Source organism: Taudactylus pleione, unplaced genomic scaffold, assembly GCF_031769625.1.
Source record: "Taudactylus pleione unplaced genomic scaffold, aTauple2 ptg000354l, whole genome shotgun sequence".
Classification (NCBI taxonomy): Eukaryota; Metazoa; Chordata; class Amphibia; order Anura; family Myobatrachidae; genus Taudactylus; species Taudactylus pleione.
In genome coordinates this window covers 1,447,596-1,454,316 of record NW_028284755.1, presented here as the reverse complement: position 1 = coordinate 1,454,316, position 6,721 = coordinate 1,447,596, and the positions used below count along the sequence as shown (strand labels likewise).

Genomic DNA, 6,721 nt, shown 5'->3' with positions numbered 1-6,721 from the left:
GACTCATTGTTGCAAAATGAATCTCTTTGATTGAAAACTCACCGTCCTTTATTAATCATCAGGTTCATTCTGTGTAACCACTGCAGGCAGGGCCGGCTCTAGGGGTGTTCGACCAGTGCGGTCGCACAGGGGCGCCCCCCGTAGAGGGGCGGCACCCCTCCTTAGCATCCCAATTTCAGTACTGTCCCGCTGTTCCACCCGCGGGTGGTCAAATCGGGAGGCTGGGGACCCCCACCGCCGCAGCTGTGCGGCGGAGCCGGACCCCCGGAGAGTGAATGGATGCGCGCGCGGCAACCATTCACTGACGGGAGAGGCTGGGGGAAGCCCAGCAAATGACGGAGTGCTGGGCTTTACCCCCAGCCTGACGTTATTTGGAGGCATGCCATGCGGGTACACCTCCAAATAACGTCAAATAGGGGGCATAGCCTATGGTAATTAGGCCACGCCCCCAAATCCGGGTGCGCACGGCTGCACCATGCGCGATGTTACGGTGCCACCTCGAGGGCCGGCACAGGGTGCTCCAAACCCTGGAGCTGGCCCTGACTGCAAGTGCCTCTTATAGGGGACTATTCCTCATAATTCTAGCATGCTCATAGATGTACACTACTACTCATAGGGGCATATTCAATTGTGTGCGAGAATAGCAAAAAACCTGCACCTGCGAGGTTTTTCCTGCAGGTGCGGGTTTTTTGCTATTCTATTAGGTGCATGGTTTTTTAAAAAAACATGCATCGGGAGGTTTTCTTTCACGTACCTCCTGAGCATGCGTGATTTTTCCTAAAATCGATGATTTAAGGAAAAATCACCGGGACTTGCTCTGACACCCCCGCGACACCCCCCTGAGGACTAATTAAGCAATTGGAAGTATCCAATTAACTTAATTAGTCCTTAATTACTCACCTTCCTCAGCTCTGTCTTCTGCATCTTCTTCTGCATCCAGCGTCGGGAGCCAGCTCTTCTAAGCAGGGTGAGTATGTCAGTGTGTGTGGTGTATGTAAGTGTGTATGAGTGTGTGTGCATGAGTGTGTGTGTGTTTGACCCTCGGTGCGGTGTGTGTGACCCCCCTGGAATGGGCACTGGGAGAACTACATCTCCCAGCAGCCCTTGCTCCTCCCATCAGCCCCTGGGACTCCAAGCAGCCCCTCTCCAGTAAGAAGAGAGAGGGGAATCCACTGGGAGCCGCGGAGACCCCCTGCCAGGTAGGTGTTTTTGTTTTTTTTTCATTTTGCGTTGCGCAGGGTTTTCAGAGCTGAAAAGCCCACGAACACTATTTTTTTAATTGAATACTGTGGGTAGCGGGAGCGCGCATACCCGCGGTATTCTGGAATTGGGCGCGAGGGGCGCAAGGTTTTTAACCTGCTAAACCTCGCTCCCAATTGTATATGCCCCATAGAGTGCACTACTGGCACCCATATTACTTTTGGGAATATTTCCTCTTTCTTAAACTGTAATTAATACAGAAGGTAGAAGAATTAATGATCACTAGATGATGCAATTTATGATGTACTTGTTTTTTTACTATACAATAATTTGATACACGTAGTACTATGATGTATAATTAATTATATTATTACTGATCTCATTATCATTATTAAACTTTATTTATAGGACGCCACATGTGGTCCACAGCGTCTTCATATGATCTAGTTCTACCAGTGGCATATCTATAATGGGAGCAGGGTGTGTGGAGCACACGGGCCCCTGGTTCCAGGGGGGCCCACACCGCACACCCTGCACCCATAGTTTTATAGTTACCTCTCCATAGTGCTGCTTTTGCTTTGCAACACCGAGCCGCTGCTGCAGAGCAGCAAAAATCACTGGGAAAATGGCAGCGAACATTTTCCCAGTGGCCTGTGCATGTGCAGTACCACTGTCCTCGGGAAAATGGAGCAGGCGCCATTATCCCGGAGACCCGCGCAGGCGCAGTAGATTCTGCCACTAAGCCAGAATCTACAGTGCACCGCGGGACTGCCAGAGAAAGGAGGGGGCCCGTACTGAGTCTGCACGCCGGCTCCCATCTCTCTTAAAATGCCCCTGAGGTCTAAAGTATACTAATCCCTCTGTTTTATACATTCACTTTGTTTGCAAAAATATCAATAAATTTAGTTATACCACTAATAGTGGACATGAAGCCTTAGTGTCAAGCCCTGCAGAAATACACAGTTTGTAATTCTATATTTAACATTTAACATGTAACAAGATAAAATGTTTCATGAACTGCAATTCAACATCAATCATCTACTTATTAGAATGCCAATGCGGTTTGAAGTACGTAGGAAAAACTAAAAGACCCCTAAAACTAAGAATTCAAGAACATGTCCGTAATATCAAGAATAAAGTAGGGGTGTGCACCGGCCACTTTTCGTGTTTTGTGTTTTGTTTTTGGATCTGGATCTTTCTTCGTGTTTTGGATCTGGATTGGTTTTGTCAAAACCACCCTTCCGTGTTTTGTGTTCTGGGTTTTGTGTTTTGGATCTGTATTTTTTTGAAAAAAAGCATAAAAACAGCTAAAATCACAGAATTTGTGGGTTTTTCTGCTCCTATGCTATTATTAACCTCAATAACCTTAATTTCCACTCATTTCCAGTCTATTCTGAACACCTCACACTTCACAATAGTGTTTTTATGTCCAAAAGGTTGCACCGAGGTACCTGGATGACTATGCTAAGCGACACCAGTGGGCGGCACAAACACGTGGCCCATCTAGGAGTGACACTGCAGTGGCAGACAGGATGGCAGTTTGAAAAACTAGGCCCCAAACAGTACATAATGCAAAGAAAAAAAAGAGGTGCAAGATGGAATTGTCCTTGGGCCCTCCCACCCACCCTTATGTTGTATAAACAGGACATGCACACTTTAACAAACCAATCATTTCAGCGCCAGGGTCTGCCACACGACTGTGGCTGAAATGATTGGTTCATTTGGGCCCCCACAAAACAAGCTGGGAATTAATCTGTCCCTGCACAAACTGGCTCTACGGAGGCAAGATGCCGTCCTCATCCTCCTCATCCACCGATTCCTCACCCTCTTCAGTGTTGTGTACGTCCTCATCCTCACAGAGTATTAATTCATCCCCGCTGGAATCTACCCCCACAGGTCCCTCTGTACGTTCTGGAGGCTGGTCTCCCTGGAAGAGTTGATAATTCATTTTTATGAACATCATCTTCTCCACATTTTGTGGAAGCAACCTCCTACGCCTTTCGCTGACAAGGTTCCCGGCTGCACTAAACACTCTTTCGGAGTACACACTGGAGGGGGGGCAACTCAGGTCTGACATGCCTATTTGGATGCTGTCGCCGATGTAATCCTTAGACAGATGCATGCTTGTCACTGCTGCTTTGAGGATGCAGGTGCGGCTACAGCCCACACATTTCACAAAGACAGAAAAAAAAATTTTTTTTAATTTTTTGTGAAGCGCACTTTGGGGGTTACACCACCCTTTAACAGACAGACGCATGCTTGGCGCTGCTGCTTTGAGGATGCAGGTGTGGCTACTGCGCATACATTTCACACACAAACACAGAAAAAAAGAAGATTATTTTATTTTGGTTGGAGCCCACTTTGGGGGTTACACCACCCTTTAACAGACAGAAGCAAGCTTGGCGCTGTTGCTTTGAGGATGCACGTACAGTGCAGTCAATTCACAAATATAGAAGAATTTTTTTTATTTTTGTTGGAGTGCACTTTGGGGGTTACACCACCCTTTAACAGACAGAAACACACTTGTCGCTGCTGCTTTGAGGATGCAGGTGCAGCTACAGCCCACACAATTCACAAAGACAGAAAAAAAAGGAGAATATTTTATTCTTTGTGGAGTGCACTTTGGGGGATACAGCACAGCTTGGCGCTGCTCCTTTGTTGATGCACGTGCAGCCACAGTGCAAACAATTCACAAACGCAGAAAATATTTTTTTATTTTGTTTGGAGTGAACTTTGGGGGTTACAGCACCCTTTAACAGACAAGCCAGTTGGCCCTTTACTTATGGGACACAGGCGCACGCTTGGCGCTGCTCCTTTGTTGATGCACATGCAGCCACAGTGCACACAATTCACAAACACAGAAAATATTTTTTTATTTTGTTTGGAGTGCACTTTGGGGGTTACAGCACCCTTTAACAGTCAAGCCAGCTGGCCCTTAACTTGTGACACAGGCGCATGCTTGGCGCTACTTGCTGATGCACATGCGGCTACTGCGCACACAATTCACAAACACAGAAAAAATATTTATTTTTCCTGCACTTGGGGGAGCACCCCTGATGGACAGAGCACCCTCTGGACAACACTACAGCACCCCTTTAGGACTGGGACACTGCACAGGACTTTGGAGTGGACACAGCCCCTATGGACAACTGACTGCACAACACAGTCCAGCCAGCCCCTATGGACTTTGGAGGAGTGGATACAGCCCCTATGGACAACAGCAGCACAGCACAACACAGCCAGCCCCTATGGACTTTGGAGGAGTGGACACAGCCCCTATGGACAACAGCAGCACAGCGCAGCACAGCACAGCACAACACTACACTACACTACACAGCCCAGCCAGCCCTAACTCCCACCCTCCCTCTTCACTGTCTACAGCCGAGTGAGAAAATGGCGCCGATGCGGGTACCTTATATAGAATCCAAAACCCGCGAGACCCGGAAGGTGGGATGATGACGTTTTGCCTCAATTTCAGATCCGAGTCAGGCGGGAAAAGTCGAGCCTCACTCGGATCGGCCTCGGATCGGGGGGTCTTGGGGGGGTTTGGATTTCAGAAATCCGAACCCGCTCACCCCTAGAATAAAGTAGAAGGACATGCAGTCTCTAGACACTTCATCAGCCATCACGGATCCAATCCTGAAGAATGCACTTTTAAAGCCATAGAACAAGTAACCCTGGGAGAAAGAGGAGGAGACCTGGGCAAGAAAGTTTCACTGCGTGAAATGTTTTGGATATTTCAATTGAATACAATTGCTCCAAACGGCTTTAACAAAAGTTATGAGATTGCCCCATTCCAATGATGGATGAGCTGGCAGCTGTGGATATCCTGTATCACCTACAACCTTACCATTGTACTGACGCCCAATCTCGTCTGATCTTGGAAGCTAAGCACAATTGGGCTGGGTCAGTGCTTGGATGGGGGACCTCCTGGGAATACTCAGTGTTGTAGTTGATGACATCTATAGCAGGGCTCAGTCCCTACAGAGGATGAGGGGGATACATGAGCCTAAGAATCATAAACTATGCTAGAGTTATCCTTGCAACCTGAACTCACTCCCTGGATATATAAGAAGATTTGGACTACCGATCTGAACTTAGGCCCTGATTCAGAGCCGGATGCTCTGACAGAGCGCTTGCTCTGAATCAGGGCCAGGCTATTTTTTTTTTAGAATGGCCTCCTGGCCACTCGCATAGCTGTGGGTGACCACCCACAGCTATAGCGAGCGGCCAGGAAGAAGGTCGCGATGGTCAAGACCATCATGACCATCGTGCTTGCGATGAGACCCTTGTGGTAGGGTCTCGTTTCCGCAGGCCCCAGAGAGATTTTGGCTCTAACAGAGCCGAAATATCTCCCACTGACACGAGTGATGTCAGTGGGGCCACCCCCAAATGGAGGCGTTCACATGGGAACGCCTCCATTTGGGCAGCCACCCCCCCAGCCCGCCCACCAAAGGGGGCGTGCTGTCACTCAACATCAACAGCAAGCCTCCTTTGGTACGAGACCCGGAGCGACGGATTGCCCATTGTTATCCGGGTCTCGTGCATGCGCACGACGGAGCCGGCTCCAACGTGCGCATGCGCTCTGGCCACCAACGACCCGGTTGCGAGTGCTCAGCGCTTGCGACCGGGTCTGAATCAGGCCCTTATTTCCTACTCTGGACTATGGATCATTACCCTCTTTTGGGATATACATTTACATAATCAGCACTTACTCTTATGACATATTGAACATATTTCATACTAATCATCCTGATACAACTATGATTTTAGAAGATAACTGATGTCCGATTACTTATTTCATACCCGTATCCTACTTGATATTAATCTGATCCTTGCACTAGGAAGTCAGGCACTCAAAACAAACTATACTGCTTAAATCTTTCCCCCCTGGTTTAATCACTATTAGCTGCGGATGGACCCGAAAATGGTGACAGCCAGGTAACCATAGCAATGATGATGCGGAGAAAAAGTCATGTGATACAGTGTCGTATGATGAGATAACACGATGTCAGCACTGGGCGGAAGCCGTGGGAGAAAGGGCAGAAGGCAGTAACGCCGGGAGGTTTAACCTGAAACACATTGGAACTGGCTATAGACAGACCACAACAAAATGGTGGCCATATCACCCTAGTAACCACGGATGCGGACGATAGAAGAGACGTCCTAATACATCCTGCAATTCCATTCACCACCTATGCACGCACCGAAACTGGAAGTGATGACATCGGCGGGCGGAAACAGAAACTGGGTAGAGCGGAAGCTGGCAAATGGCCGGGAAACAGACTTATTTTTACAATATTTTGATATGAATATGTATCGCTCCACCAGCTCTTACCACTAATATTAGCAAATGTAATATAAGAGAAGGAACATGATTCCGGTCTCAGTCAACCGGAAGTGACATCACAAACGAGCTTAACAGTCCTGTTTAACAGTGGGTATATAAAGCAGCAACCCCTGACTATCTGTACCCCTTGATGAAGTCCGCAAGTGGATGAAACGCGTTGGGCCAGCTGCC

The 6,721-nt window shown here is 48.1% G+C and overlaps 1 pseudogene; it reads left to right on the top strand.

Annotated features, from left to right (window-relative positions):
- The first annotated feature begins 5,036 nt into the window (after positions 1–5,036).
- Positions 5,037–5,155, top strand: LOC148508587 (5S ribosomal RNA; annotated as a pseudogene).
- The last annotated feature ends 1,566 nt before the right edge of the window (positions 5,156–6,721 follow it).